The sequence below is a fragment of the Cavia porcellus genome, unplaced genomic scaffold (genome assembly GCF_034190915.1).
Source record: "Cavia porcellus strain 051 isolate PalLab524CR breed Dunkin Hartley unplaced genomic scaffold, mCavPor4.1 scaffold_23, whole genome shotgun sequence".
Lineage (NCBI taxonomy): Eukaryota > Metazoa > Chordata > Mammalia > Rodentia > Caviidae > Cavia > Cavia porcellus.
Genome location: NW_026947506.1, coordinates 31,080,457 through 31,095,571, shown reverse-complemented (window position 1 = coordinate 31,095,571; position 15,115 = coordinate 31,080,457). Strand labels below are relative to the sequence as shown.

Genomic DNA, 15,115 nt, shown 5'->3' with positions numbered 1-15,115 from the left:
AATGGAAAGGTTCTAAAGCTGGCTTGGAGCCCTGGCTATGCAACCCCATAAGTGTGCCAATCTTGTTGAGCTGTTCACTTACAAAGGGTGTGCAAATGCACAACAGGCGTGCACTCGTGCCTGCCTGCTATACTCAGATCACACCTTGGCATAGCTGCCTAACAAGGAAAGGGGTGAGCTCAGAGTTCTTGGGCCTCTACTTCCAGCAGAGCTAGTGTCCTCTCCAAGCCACCCCAGCAAGGACTGTCTGCACGTGACAAGTCGTCAAGGCCCTCTTGTCACACGAGGGTTTCACTCAGAGCAGGAGGACCCCATGCTTTGGGGTGCTGTCTCAAAACCTATTCTGAACGGAGGGGACCGATTCAGAATGAGCCCCAAGCACCTGCTGGGAACAGGAAAGACAAGGAACTCAAAGAGTGACATTGACTTCACCATCACAAAGCCTGGAGCCCCGGCTCAGAGCACAGCAGGGACAGCGGCAACAACATCCTGCCAGTGAGTCCTGTGAGCAGCAGGACCACACCAGGAGGACCCTGGGAGGGACACCACTCTGAGGGTGACCTGAGCACCAGCTTGGGGACAACCCAGAGGTGAGTGGCAGGGGCAAGAGGAGAGAGCCAGGCCACAGGACGCTCAGTGCAGAGAGGGAAGGCCTTGGTTCTGAGCACAGCAGGGGACTATGCTGGCCACACTCTGCCAGTGCTCCCTGACAAGGCCTAGTAAGCCTTTGGCCTCCCCACAGGAACTCCCGGGAGATGGTGACCAACTGGGCCTCAGTTTCCCCTCCTGTCTCAGCCTCAACAATTCCCTCCTACGGGAATCTCCCTATGAACTTCCTATCCCCCAACCACCACTACAGGAACCAGGCACCCAGTCAGGGACGGGGAGTGGGGTGGAGGTCCCTGCAGGTGGGGCAGGGGATGAGGCCAAGTGCGGCTGCGGCCAGCACCACCCCGCCGACAGTTGGGTGAGCACCGATGTAGGGATGGGGAGGGAGGACCATGGCTGAGCAGACGCCAGTGTCCCCCTGACAGGGACATCCCCCCTGATGTTACGCAGGATGCACAGGTCCACAGAGCCCAGAGAGGCAGTGGGACGCCCAGGTGGAACCAGGGTTCCCAGGACCCTCTCTGCCCGCCCGTACCATGGTGCCTCCTGCTCACTGGGGTGTGCATGGGGTGGTCCTTCTGAATTTACTGTGCCATTTGCTCCCTTTATACCAACTCCTTCATCTCTCCATCGGGAAATCACAAAGACAAGCGTGAAGAGACCTCTGGGGCCCACAGAGGGCCAAGAGGCCAGGCAGGAGAGGCCAGAATAAGCCCTGATGGGTAGGCAGACTAGGGATCCTGGTGGGGTGGGGCGGGGCAGGGAGGAGGCTCAGGAAGGCAGCTGCACTTCCACAGCTCCTGGACGGCTGCCCTGTTCAGGGCACGCAGACCCCAGAGCAGAGGGGACAGCATGGGGGTTGGGGCGAAGGCATCCAGAACCACACACCCCAGGAGCCTCCTCTATCCAAGTGATCCTCCACGGCCTCTGCATGGTCTGTGCTGTCTGTGACCCAGAGGCCTGGGCAACTTGTTTGCCCTGAGGGTCCTCTGGGCACCATGTGGTCACTGCTCCCCCTTCTGAGGTCAGTTCTTTCATTTATGAAACGAACACAGACTCAGAGTCAGAGATGGGTCCTGGCACATGTGAGTATGGCCCGGTCCAAGTCATTGCCCTCTCTATGCCTTGGTCTCGTCTGTGAAGTGGGCACAAGGCACCTGCCCCTGTGGCTCGAGGCTCAGGTGTGCTGGATGGTGGTGGGGATGGAGCCAAGGGTCCCATCTGGGTCACAGACTGTGCCCCAGGATGCGACAGTGATGTGTGTTTGTGCATGCACCTGATCTGTCCGTGTGCACACAGGGTGACGGGTACATCTTCCTGCTGGGGCCGCTGTGGGTACCAAAAGCTGCTATTTCTGGTTGCCTCTCGTTTGATCCTGACTTGTATGGATTAGGCCGGGCAGCCACCCTGGATTTCTGATGAGGCGTTTTTCTAAAGCACTGTCTCCGGTGAAGCGCATCCTTCAGATCCAGCATGTCCGTGCTCTGTTGGGACACGACACAGAGGGACCAAAACAAGCCCAGATGCCTGTCAGGCAGCAGTCACCTCTCAGGCCCCGGGACAGAGGAGCCAGTCAGCCACTACCAGACCCAACAGGTGCCCAGTGCCACACACATCTTTATATTCTAACCTCTACCCGCCGGATTTGAAGAAAAAGCAAATCAAAAAGCAAACCAAAAAATTCGTCTTACAGAACCTGAGCCTTCAAACTGAATGGATCTCACATCCGTCATGGTAATTCACGCCCCGAATGTGCCACCTGCTCTGGTCTCTGTGCGGCAGGAGAGGACAGTGCACCAGGGAGGATGTGCCACACACACACGCACACACACAACGCGTGTGGGAGCCCTGCATTCACAGGCGCCACTCTATCCGCACACCCACTCACAACTAGGATCTGAGAGCTGTATTCCCAGAGGGAGCCAGGATAACAGAGGCGGGAGGAAAACAGTTCTAGGGCCGCTTTCACTCACACACCACGGACCCCTGAGGGGCTCACCGCGCCCCCCAGCCCCCCGCAAAACCATGTTGAGTGTTAGTGATGTCGAAGGGAACACAGGCCCTGCTCTTCCCGGACCACATCCCTCCTTTCCTAATGGATGTAAATGGGAAGATGGGTTTTGCTCTCCAAGAGAACGCAGCTCCGACGTTTTAAGCAGTGTTAGGATAGAAGCTTCACATCTGTTTCCACCATCAGCGTCCTTACTCAAGTTCAGGCTGTCTCCACCAGACACCACCCAAGTCTCATTTGCATGCCAGCCCCTAAAATCCTTTCTTCACCTATGACCACAGGGACCTTTTAAAAACATGTCAGCCCCACCTCTCAGCTGCTGCAAACTCCCCGAAGTGTCCCAGGGAATTGGGATAAGCTCCAACTTCCCACAAACGTGGACCCCAGGCAGCCCGGGCCCTGCAAATCTCCTTTTTAAACCCGGTGCCTAGCCACACACTCTTTGCCCTGGTTACCCTTTCTCAGCAGCCTCTTTCCCCCCTTGCAAGGGGTCACCCAGGATGCCAGGGCTACAGTCTGAGAGTCTCGTAGGGCAAAATCAGAAACACTGGGGATCCTGCAAGCAACTCTGTCTTTTGCAGAGCTTGTGTTGACAACTTAGGTGCCCTGAAGTCATCCATCCACTCCAAAACTCACCTTGAAAAGGGAAGCTGGGGGGAAAGGGACCCATCCCAGCCATAACTGGCATTTGAAGTTCCACAGTCCAGGCCTCCCTGTTCCAGAGCACCACACCACAGCACCAAGGCTGGGAGTGGCCGCTGCCTTAGACCACTGGACAAACAGAAACACCAAGACACAGTGAAGAAAGAGACCTGCACCAGCCTGCATGGCTGGCAAGAGGCAGAGTCACTGGGTCTCCCAGAGCTGTGAGGAGCCTCTGGGGTGTGGGAGGAGCCAGTTCAGGCTCCCCATGTGGGAACTAGGGGGCCAGCAGGGCGGGGCTTCCCATTCCCAGAGCCACAGCATACCAAAAGCTAGAGGTTTCTGAATGGACAGGCACCAGCGAATGTCAGTCTCAAGTGACAAGAACCAGGAGCCAGGCTGGCTGCTCCAAATGTGCCCAGCAAGCCTCCTGGGCAGCTGTGCCTACCCATCCTAGTGCAAAGTCTGTCCTGTCACAGTGCAGGCTCAGGAAACATCCCAAGGGGCCCAGGCCTTGGCTTCCTGGGACGCACAGTTGCTCAGGGCCTGGCGTGGCATCCAAGCTATGGGCACACCCAGCAGCACAGGGCTGTGAGGCACATGGATGTCGCTGGCCGAATCCCCATGGCATGCTCCGTAAACCCCCTCTCCACAGTGTGCTCGGGAAGGGTCCGGAGAGCCCTGTTGGGGCAGCCGTGTCCTCTTTCCAGACACAGTCATCAGTCCCCAAGTCCAGCCGGGAGCTGTCCCTGTCCCCACGCGTGGGGCGGGGCACATCTCTGTGTTTATGAAACGAGAGGAAGTTAATGATTAAGAGGTGGCAGAGTTTGAGTCCACTGAAAATAAACCTCGGCTCTGCAGTAAACACAAGGGAGCCTCCGGCTGTCAGTCACGTCCGGTTCCATCCCAGACAGGATTCTGACTGGACCCTGCTTCCAAAGGCAGGGGCAGTGCTCACAGGGCACTACACACTAGGGGATGGCCCCCCAGCCTGCTGACCCATTCACTGAGACTCTTTCGCTGTGGGCAGCTCTTCACTCAATGAATGCTCCACAGATGCTTACCTCCAACAGCCCTTGTAGGGAAGCACCGTTGAGAGGGCTGGAGACAGAATAATGTGCTTCAGAGAACTGGGGTCAGGGGCCTGCAGGATTTGCACCTCCTGTGACCTTGCCTCAGGGTAGGGATCTGAGTAGACCTTGACCCTTTCTAAGGCTACAGAGAAGTCAGGTGTCCAATGTGGCTACGGCCAGGGATGGGGCTGATCTGTCTGCCCCAAGGCTGATTTGCATCACTGTCCTGTAGGGCCTCAGTTACCCCATCTGTCAAATGGAGAGATTGCCTCAGAGTCTATGAGTACCATAGCTGAGAGCTGCTGGGCTGGGCTGTGCCTCGCCACCCATCCCTCTGAACCCCAGCCTTGTGTCAGGGTGCTGAGGACATCATAGGAAGAGAAGCCAGAACCAGTCCCTTCTGCTCCTCTCCCCACACAGCTGGACCTTCACCCTCAAGCTGGTCACACCATGGTCAGGCCCAAACTCTCCTGCCTGGCTGCCAGTCATGGCCCCACCCACCCCTGTGTGAGCCCTGGGCCTGGTACAGAGGAGTGTAGGGCTGGCCCACAGGGGAGGGTCCCTGAGGTGGGCAGAGCTGTGAGTCCTACGGTTGAAGGTTCATTGTTGGGGCAAGAAGACAGGCCAACTAACCGAGACTCTGGGATCCCCACCACAGAATAGCCAGCCCAGGAGTCCTGGGCAAGGGAATGGGCAAGGGAAGGGCTTCCTGGACTCAGTTTCCCCACCAGCTGCTGCTCATTCAGCAGGGCACAGAGAAGCAAGGGGCCGCAGCACAGCTCATTCTGCATTGCGCCATTGTGCGTAAGAATGCTTCAGGGCCAACGCTGGGGTTCAGCTCTCCTGGATCAGCCCCACAAGAGGACACGTGGCCTGGCCCTGACCCCCGGGAGGTCAGTGATCAAGCAGCAGCTCTTCTGCTCCTTTGCTTTGGGACTGCAGATAACACCGGACCCGTGTGGAACACAGGCTGCTCTCTGCAGGAAGGCAGCATCTGTAGCTGTGTGCTCCCCGCATCTCTGGACCAGACGCAGCACTCTGCCAGTTCGCGGGCCAGAGGCCCCAGACTCCTGCCCTGCCTTCCCCTCCTGGAAGGCTGATGAGAGCTTGGCTGGGGACAGAGGTGGGGTCTACAGAGCTAGGTGGCCAGGCAGACCGGCAGATAGGCAGCACCCAGCCACAGCTGCCAGCCCAGCAGCCCCTGCTCATCTCTCGGGCCGATGGCCAGCATGGAGCACGGGGACAGTGGAAGTGGCCCCTGCCCTGCCCTTTCCTGCTCGAACACGGCAAGTCACGGCTAGACCCCACTCCTCTACCACCCCTGATCACTGTGCAACCCTGACAGTGTCTGGCCTCACACTCGGCCTCAGTCTCCCCCTTTGTACTTGAGATGGATGATACCCCAGTCCCCAGCAGTGACTCCCAAATCAGCCCTACCCCAAGGAAGACCCACCCAGGGCCAGTTGATACCAGAGGCTCTGTTGGAAGAAATTGAAGCCACAAGAGAAAACAGAAGGGGAAGGGCAATGGGAGTGGGGAGATGACAAATGTATCCGATGTCCGCTGCGACGCCACCATCCGTTCCAGGTTCACGCTCGGAAATTTATGGCCCCGTCACCCAGGCCTGGAGATCTATCTCCTGCCTGTCACTCACTGGCATTTCTCATCCCGCCACCCTCTCTCTGTACATATTTATACGCCACCCACCGGGGCACCTACAGGGTCTGCCTGCTGTTTCTGCGAAGAAATATGAACACCGGTCCATGAACCTCTGCTCGTAAAGTGCTCCCAATGCTACAGTAACCAAGAGTCTGGCTTTCAGAAACGCAGTCCACTCTTAACAGGAGACTGAGTTCCTCAGGGGAAAGGAACTGTATTTTGGGGGCTGAGTTCCAGGGAATAGAGGAAAGATTTAGAAAAATCCCCCCGAAATCTACAACTGGTATATGCATGTATGTGAATGTGTGTATGTGTGTGTGTGTGTGTGTGTGTGTGTGTGTGTGTGTGTGAGTATGGTCCAGGTCGAAGCTCCTGTTATATTCCAGAAACTCTTGTAATTTTGGTCCCACTGATTTTTCTCTTGAGCTAGGATCCAACAATTAGAGTCTAGATATTTAGGTCCCATGACTCAGGATCTGAATCTGAGCTCTCTTGGGGGCCTTCGACACCTGTTTGCAGGCAGGATGATGCCTCTCCTGCACAGGTGTAGAGAACCTACTTCCAAGGCCCCGTTGGAAAATCCCAGTGCTTTCCAGAGTCCTGTGGGGAGTGGGAAAGGGACCCTAGGTACAGCCCACACCCTGCCCCATGCCAAATCCGTCAGATTCCCGGAGGGAGGCTCTGGTTAAAACACCCATCCCAGCTGTTCTCAGAGTCACGAACTGCCTCTGCCCTGCCTGCTGTATCATCGTGAGTGACACACACAGCCAGCCTGCCATGACCATGACCGCGGGGGCTGCAAGCAGACTGAAGGGGAGAGGGGGCAGGCATAGCTGCCACCCTTCCCAAGTGTCTCCACCCTAAGACCTCCAAGGTCTTCTGCCTGCAGGGCGCTTGGACCTCCCTTGTCACCACAACAGATCAAAGCTCTAGGGTCTTGGCTAGGATCCAAGCTTTCTCAAATTCAGTGGGTGAAAAGGGTCCCCCTAGAGCACTGGCTCGCCTGGAGTTTGATGGAGCAGGACACACACCTCGGACTTACGACTCTGTCTCCTCTGTCCCTGTTCAATTTAAAGGTGATAACAGCAAAGACCCAGGCAAAGGAGGCCAGGGGGCTGACTAGGTAGAAAAAGATGAGGTTGTCCCTGGCTTTAAAGTGACAAAGTCACATTGGATTTGTTTCCTCCTAGGGCTGAGTAGGAACTGGGGGCCTCTTTGGAAGCTGGGGGCATCTCCAGGAGGTGGCCCCTAAAGAAGACAGAATAGGGAGGTTCACCCTTTATAGGCCCTCCTGGCAGTGCACCCAACCAGAACTCCTAGGAACACTCCACACAGCTCCTGCCCAGTACGGGGATCGAGAAGCAAACACAGCCAATGGCTCCACTCTGGACCTGGAAGACAAGATACTCTCATCTGAGGTTTAGCTGGGAGGTGCACACCTGAGCAGGCCCCCAGCCTGGAGGAAAGTCTTCCTGGGTCCTTTTTACTAAACCTCCACATCTCAAAAGTCATTACACTATTTCCATTTTACAGATGTGGAAACTGAGGCTCTGGAATGTCACCTGCCCCAAGGTCACAGAATGGATGCCTGGATAGGCCTGATCTCAAGAGGCTATCAATTTCTTGGAGGGCAGGTCAGGAAGGTCTGCATTCAGAGCCCCAAGGCACCACCCTGAGAGATAAGCAAGATTGAATGGAGACCCTTTTCTTTAGAGGCAGGTTGGGGAAGGAGGCTCAGCAGCCTTCCCTAACCTCTGGGAGATGACCAGGAGGATGGATGCAAGGTGAGGATATCCACCAAGTTGGGAATCCCCTCTTCCGTACCACAGGCTTAACCCACTGGTCTACACCGTGGGCAGTATGTGGCCCCTCTCAAATGTGGCTGGACAGTTCTCGGTGCACGGGTGCCAGTGAGAAGGCTGTCACCATGGAAGGGGGGTTGGCTGGGCAGGGAGGGCCATGTGGGCAGCATGGGGGTCAGAGGCTCTGGGAGGGGAGGGGCTGCTGCGGGGGGTCCAAGGCAGGGAGCAACCAATGCTCTAGTGAGCAGGGCCTGGCAGCTGCGGGCACCAAAAGGGGGTTGACGGGGAGAGGAATGGGGAAAGGGCAGCTCTACAGAGGGAGAGTGTGCGGGCTGCTGCTGCGGGACCCCAGCCCAGCCGGCTCTGCCAGTGCCTCCTCCACTGCCATCGCCATCACCAAGTTCCTCCAACTTTGCACGCTGCGCTGGGACCGCTCCCGGGGCCCGGGGCGCACACGGGCCGGGGGGCGCACGCAGAGCACGCGAGGACGCGCAGGGGCGCGAGGTGGCGAGGCCTTCCACGCTGCCCCGGGAGTGGCCAGTTTCCCACGGCGCATGGCGAGGCACCTGGCCGCGCTCAGACGCGGGCTCCACGCTTACCTGCCCGGCCCGGACGCCGTTCCGGCGCTGCGCCCGCTGCCGCCGCCGTCCTCCCAGCTCTAACTTCGCTCCCGGGATTGAAATTCCTCCCCAGCTTCGCCCATCGATCTGCGCGCGCGCCCCGCCCCTCGCCGCGCGGCCGGAGGGGGGGTTCGCTCTCGCCACCCTCCTCCCGCACCCGCCCGCCCTCGCCCGCCCGCGCGCTCCCTCCACCTCCTCTTCCGCGGCCCAGTCCGGCTCGGCGCCGCGCGCCCTCCCCTCGCCCGCCCGCCTCCCGCGCCCCTTGCGCTCCCAGCGCTCCCCGCCGCTGGGCGTCTGCCCTCCCCTGGGCCGGGGCGCTCGCCTCCAAGGGGCCAGGGCGCTGGAAAGCGCCTGGGGGGCTTCCTGGAGTACCTCTACCCACCTCTAAATGGTAGGGGGCGGAAGCTGTTACCAGAATGAGCCACGCACGACCCCCACCGCATTAAGCAAGTCAAGATGGGCTCAGGCTCCAGGTACCCAAATCCCGGAGAGCTGGGACCCAGGGTTGCAGGACGCAGGAGTGCTGGTCCCCTCTCCAGTGTCGGGCCCCCACCTTCACTCACTCACGCCAACCTCTGGGATGACTTCTGCGGAAGCCCCCGTCAGCCTGTTACAGGTGAGGAAACTGAGTCAGAGGGGCCCACGAGGCAGAGCCCTGGCAGAGGGCGGAAACCCCCAAACCAGCGCCCTCCGAGGACTCTCAACTGCCTCCGGTGGGCGAGCCGGGACAGTGCCTTGAACAAGTACGATTCTTCGCCTCGGGCCCCCTCCTGTCCTTCTTCAGCTCGGCCTGTCCCCCACGCACCCCGCGCCCCCTCCCACTTCCTGTCCCCCGCCCGCTCCTGATTCCCGGCCTCAGTACCCCCGGCACGCTCTCCGCTCTTCGCCAGCAGCTGGGCAATTCACCGAGCATACAAAAGAGTTGACTCAATTCAAAGGCAGCAAATCAAGATAAATCCTATAGTGTGTGGAGATGGGAGAGGGAATGTGAATGGACGCCCACAGTACCAGCCAGTCCTATATGGCTGCTGGTGATGGCAGGGCCCGACCCACCGGGGCAGGCAGGGAAGGTCTGCCCGGAGCCCCTGGGGGTTGTCGGTGCTGAGAGGCCTTCTCCCCACCCTGCCGGGCCTTCTAAGCGCTGCTGGCTGGAATTTAGGAATTTGGGGCTGTGCTGTTTCCTTCTGACAACTGGGTGGGGCTCCCATGGGAGTACCAAGACAAAAGCTAGTGTACCCCCAAGATTACAGACAAGAACGGGAAAGCAGTATGTCCTGGAAATACATCTCAAACCCTTGTCTGGGGCCAAAAGAAAAGGGCATCTGGGCCTTAGGAAGCACTGGACCAGGATGGAGTCTTTATCTTTCACCGCCCGACCCTGGAATCCTGTCATAGCCAGGCCCCAGCCAAGAGAAGCCCTGGCTTGTCTGCCACTGGCTATTGTTAGGCCCCGTGTGCCAGGCCTGGGCTCAAGGACTGAGGAGTGGGACGCAGCAGTACCATTTCGCCCTGTTATGTCTGTGACACCTTCCCTTTGCCATCAACCTAGGGAGACGACAAGAGTTCCTCAGTCTACGGGTCACTCTTGAGATGTCCTCTGGACCAGCCAGTCCTGAGCAGGAAATGAACAGGAGGGACCCAAGGCTCCAGCTTCCTCCACCTGGACCAAAGGCAGACCCTGACAGCTGCTGGCTCCCCTCTCCTGCAACACTCCCCCCACAACCAGCGTTGGCAAAGCAGTTGGGGCTTGGGGAGAATCCCTGGACATTGCATGAGCATCACCTGTGTGCTGGGCACTATACTGGCCAACTATCCCTGCTCCACCATGACCTCTGAGCTGCTTCCCAGGTGCAGGGTCTCTGAGCCCCCCCCCCCCAAGCCCAGGCTGAGCCCTTCCCTGCTAGGGTCAGCTCCAGCAAGTATGTGGCACTCAGGGTCAGGGATGGCAAGTGATGCGGGCAGAGGTCTGCTGGAGGCACAAGAGCCAAGCATCCAATTCAGGGGATAGGGGTTAAGGGGCTGTGCCCTCCCCCTCGGTCCACCTCAAAGGTGGCGCCCCCCCCCAACAGGCCCTCAAATCCCTCTGGCTGTCCCTCCCCCGGGCTGCGCGGATCGAGGCCTATGTGTAAGTCATTAATTCTCTTACAGCGACGCCGGCGCCACCACGCGAGGACATCTGTCAGGGACCCAACGGAGCGCTCCACGCCCCCTACCCCTCCCCCAGACCCGGAGCGGCGGTGGAGAGGATGCGACACCTCGCTCGCTCCAGAGAGCTCTGGGATTGCTAAAGCCGAAGCCTAAGCGGACGTGCCAAGGCGTTGGGGTCCGGGAGTTAAAGGGAGGAGGCGGGGCAGGAGGCCGGCCCTGGGGACAGAGATCCCGGAGCTACCTGGGGGGCTGGGCTCCGCAGACCCCGAGACGGAAAGAGGTACCGAATATCTCTTGTCCCCCAAATTCGAGAACCTGCTCAAGCTCTGATCAGAGGGATGGGGTGGGGTAGGAGTGGAAGCAACCCGAGAACCTTCCTGGGCCCCCGGGGTGCGACGCTGGAAGAGGAGATGCCAGAACACTGCCTGCTTCCTGCACACATGTAGCCAGAGCTACACCCCCAACCTTTTCGGGAGCTTCGCAGGTTCCCCAGCTCTTCGCTGCCCCGGCGATCCCCGTGCCCCTTGGATGGAATGGCGACAGACCAGGGGGAGTGCGTGGGCAGCAGATGCAAGGACTGGGCGGGCTTGGGGAGATCCTCGCTCATCCCCGGGCCGGCTGGCCCTGGGGATCTCACACCCAACCTGCGGAGGTAGACTCGGTTGGGAACCGTGCTCGGCCCTCGCCAGTCCTGCCAGGGGCCCCTAGCGGGTGACCATAGTGCAGACCGTCCGTGCAGTTTAGGAAGAGAAAAAGTTAGGGGGCGACACCCGGAGATCCAAGAGTAGGAGGAGAGCCGGAGGAGAAGAGGAAAGAGCGACGAAATGGGGGCCAGGAGAGCAGGGGCAGGGTAAGCCCTGGTTCGGGTCCCACCCCAACGCGCAGCGAGCCCAGCCATTCGGCTTCCCTGACTGTCAGCAGCTCGGGTCTCGGGCGCCTATTAATAGCTGGGAGCCAGTCCTTCCCGAGAGCTCCGTGGAGCCCCGCAACCCGGCGGGGTGGGGGCGTGGGGCCAGCAAGACCCATCCAAGAACGTCGGCACCGTCACAGCCCACTCCCCCTCTGCCCACGACCAGAGAGCAGTTTCAGATGGGGGGACAGTCTCTGAGCCAACTTGGGGTACACTTAAAGGCAAGATCATTCATTCCCCGGCTCCCTGCCCATCCCGCCGTTCGCGCTCCGCGCGCTCCGCAAAGTTTAGGGTCCTCGAGGCTCCTCCCAACCCAAAGGGTCTCCAGCTTGGCCCTTGGAGCCCCGGCGTCGGGGAGGGAAGTTTGTCCTGCCCGGGCTCAGCGGCCACGAAGTTCGGGTGCGCGAAGCTCCCAATCCCAGTGGGTAGACTAGGGGCACCTGGGGTCCACGGGCTCCATGCACCGCATCGGAAGCCACAGGGGCGGGGTGCTTGACCCTGCGAGGACGCCCGAGGCGGGGCAGGGGGTCCAGGGCTGGGAAAGCCCCTGAGGACCCCGTACAGCCCCAACGACCCCCTAGAGCTTCTGCCCTGCTCCCCTCCCCCCAGGGGCGGGGACCCGTCGACCTGCGGCTGCGGCAAAGGGGCTCCCGCCCCTTGCGCCCCTCCCCCGCTGGCCCCTTCCTACCTGGACCGGGGTCCGGGCCCCGGCTGAAGGCAGATCGCCAGCAAGCGGAGCGCGAGCGCCCGGATCCCCGAGCGCAGCGGCGGCGGCAGCGGCGGCGGCGGCGGCTTCCTCCTCCTCTTCCTCTTCGGGGCTCGCCGGCTCCAGACAGACCTCCTCCCCCTCCCGCCCTGCCCGCCCCCCCTCCCGGAGCCCGCCGGACTGGGCTCGGCCTGCGGCGGGGAGCCGCACGGGGCCGGCCGGAGCCGGGCTGCGGCGCCCACTGCGTCAAGCGGGGACCGCGCGCTCAGAGCCCGGGGCCGGAGACGCCGAGGGGCCGGGCGGCTCCGGATCCCGCGCGGGCGCGGTGGCGGCCGAGGCAGCGCGAGGTGGTAGCACATTCTTTCCGAGCACGAGGAAGGTTTAATGTAGGAGCCCGCGCGGGGAGGGCCGGAGGAGGGGGCGGGGGCGCACGTCGGTGGGCCGGGAAGGGGGGGGCACGGGAGGGGAAGTTGGAGCGAGCGGTGGGAGCGGCGCGGACAGCCAGGGGCGGCCGCACCCCCTCCCCTGGCCCGCCCCGCGCCCCCGTCCCCGCCCCCGCCCAGTCCGCCGAGGCATCCCTGCTGAGCTGCAGCCCCAAATGTCTTGGGGTCGAGACCCTTCGTGGCATTGGGAGGTGGGTACGTGCGGCGGGGATGTGCACGCGCGTGCGGACACGGCTGTGCACACACGCACACGGGGATCGCTTGGAAGTTGACCCCAAGTAAGACCCTGTGTGGGTGCGCGCGCCCGCGGTGCCAATGCACGGCCCGCAGCGGCGCGCGTGCGGTGGGGTGGGCACTTGCCGGGGGTAGGGAGGTGGGGCTCGAGGGTGGTCCAGGCCCTCCTTGTCCAACGCCCTTAGGAAGTTGCTCTCCGCCAAGGTCGCAGACCCCTCCCGCCCTGCCTCCCTCCCTCATCGCGAGTCCCCATCCCCTTTCAACTGGGGGAGGGGTCGTGAGATCAGCCTGGCACCTTCCGATTCCCGGAAGGTTCGGTTTAGCGGATTTCCCTCCCACGGATCCTCTCTCTCCGCCTTTCCTCTCCCGATTCCCCGGGGATCCGAAGCTGCTCCCTCTGGCTCCAAGCCTAGGTACTCGCCGCAGCCACCTGATCGCCCCGAACACTCGCTCAGCGACCCCATCGGCTCCACGGGCGGCTCCCACGACCCCATCGGCTCAATGGGCGGCTCCCACTGCCCGCCGCCCCTTCCCCAACCCGCTGCTTTTGCTTTGGGGAAAAAAAAAAATCCCAAATCAGGCTCAAGAGCGCCCTCCCCGGGCTAATGGCCCGAGCGCAGCTTCCAGAGCCGCGCGTGCGAAGCTGTGAAACCCTGGACCCCAGCAGCACAGACCAGAGCAACCCTCTGGACGCTGCTCCCCCGCTGCCAAGGGACTGGGGCTGCCCAGAACCGCCCTGGAAGGCAGGGAGAGGCAACTGGTCAGCTGCTTGCGCGGAAATGCGCATCACGAAGAGGAAGGGGCTGCTGAGGGTATGGCTGCTCTCCTGGAGGAGGCTACAGGACAGGTGGACAGACGTCGGAATGGCGCTTGGGGCATTCAGCAGCCCTGCAGAAAGGCGGAGGACGGGTGTACGGAGGCTTCAGCCCAAGGGGCTGGTGTAGCGATGTCTCTCAGAGGCTCAGTTCAGCCTCTGATTCCGAGCCATGGGAGCTCTGCTGTCCTTTCCTGCGACCCTGTGCTTCCCCAAACTCCTGTTTCTATGAACAGGGCGAATAGATCCCAGCTGGTGTCAGAGGTGAGATGGAGGAGGGTCCATCACCTTTCCCATGGACGAAGGATGATGATCCAGGACAGAGCCACTGCCAGAGACCTGTGCAGGCAGGAAGCCGGGACCTCCCAGGAACACAGACAGGCAGGCATAGTGCCTAGCCCTTGGGGTTTCTCTCGCTGAGTCCTCCAGGAAGGAGGCTGCCTTCCGTGTCTCAGTAGGCCAAGTCTTCATGCAGCCCTTTCTCTCTCCACCCCTCACCATAGCCCCTGGCCCAGCTTCACAGGAGTGAGGGGCCAGGAGCTAAGCTGTCCTACTGACCCCTGACCCCCCCACTCCCACCGCTGCTTTCAAGTTCAGATATGCCTTTGTTCCCTGGAGAGGACCTAGGCCTGTTGGACCTGTATGGCTAGGCTGCTGCTCCCCACCCCAAATGCACACCTGTAGTCCACACAGTCTCACACCCCTGGATATGGCCCTGAGTCACCCTACTATTGCATCACCCCTGAGGAGCCAGAATCCCATCCAGTGAAGGCCCTACTTATATGTAGTTGGGGTACCCATGTGTCCAGTCATACAGGGCCTTGTGTCCCCCACATGACCCTCATATGCATACACTGACCTGGAAATACAAAGTCATTCCCCAGTTCTGCATTACTAGGTGTCTGCTGCTGGCATCAGTTATGTAGGCCTCAGGACAGTCCCAGACCGCTGCCATCTCCATTTCACAGGTGGTGCCACTGAAGGCTAAGAATCAAGTGCCTTGGCCAGGGTCACTCTGAACAGTTAACAGCCCAGTTAGGATTTAAATTCCTGTAGTCAAACTGCAAACGGCTCAGTATTTTCTCATGGCTGGCACATACATTCACACACGCATGCATGCACACACACACACACGCATACACACACACAGAGGCCTGCTTTGCAAGTGTGGCTGGAAGGTGGGTCCTGCACATGTGATGACAGCTGTCTTCTTTGGGATGAGTTGGCTCCACTGTGACCTGGAAGGCCAAGGGGCAGCAGGCCCACGCTCCCCCTGATATGGGGTGGTTGCCAAGGAATGGGTATCCCTACCTCGCTTTCTGATGCCCACAAACTCCACATTCAAATTAGGCTGCATTAATAAGGACCCCACCCACCCACCCAGGGAACAAGACCAGGACTTTTGGTCAGAAAGATTGTCATTTTTATGGAAGAAATATCAACA

General features: G+C 60.3%; 1 protein-coding gene across 8 annotated transcripts in view; it reads right to left on the bottom strand.

Moving 5' to 3' along the window:
* Positions 1–13,395, bottom strand: part of Elfn1 (extracellular leucine rich repeat and fibronectin type III domain containing 1) — a 55,242-nt gene extending 41,847 nt beyond the window's left edge. The window contains exon 1 of one of the 8 annotated variants that reach the window (XM_063234034.1): positions 13,288–13,395. The gene's annotated coding sequence lies outside the window, so the exon portion shown is untranslated. Of the gene's footprint in view, positions 1–8,395; positions 8,519–8,798; positions 8,929–8,969; positions 9,177–12,162; positions 12,305–13,287 lie in introns of those variants that run through there. The other 7 variants (XM_003470063.5, XM_023565189.2, XM_063234030.1 and 4 more) reach the window with 7 other exon arrangements.
* Between the last annotated feature and the right edge of the window lie 1,720 nt (positions 13,396–15,115).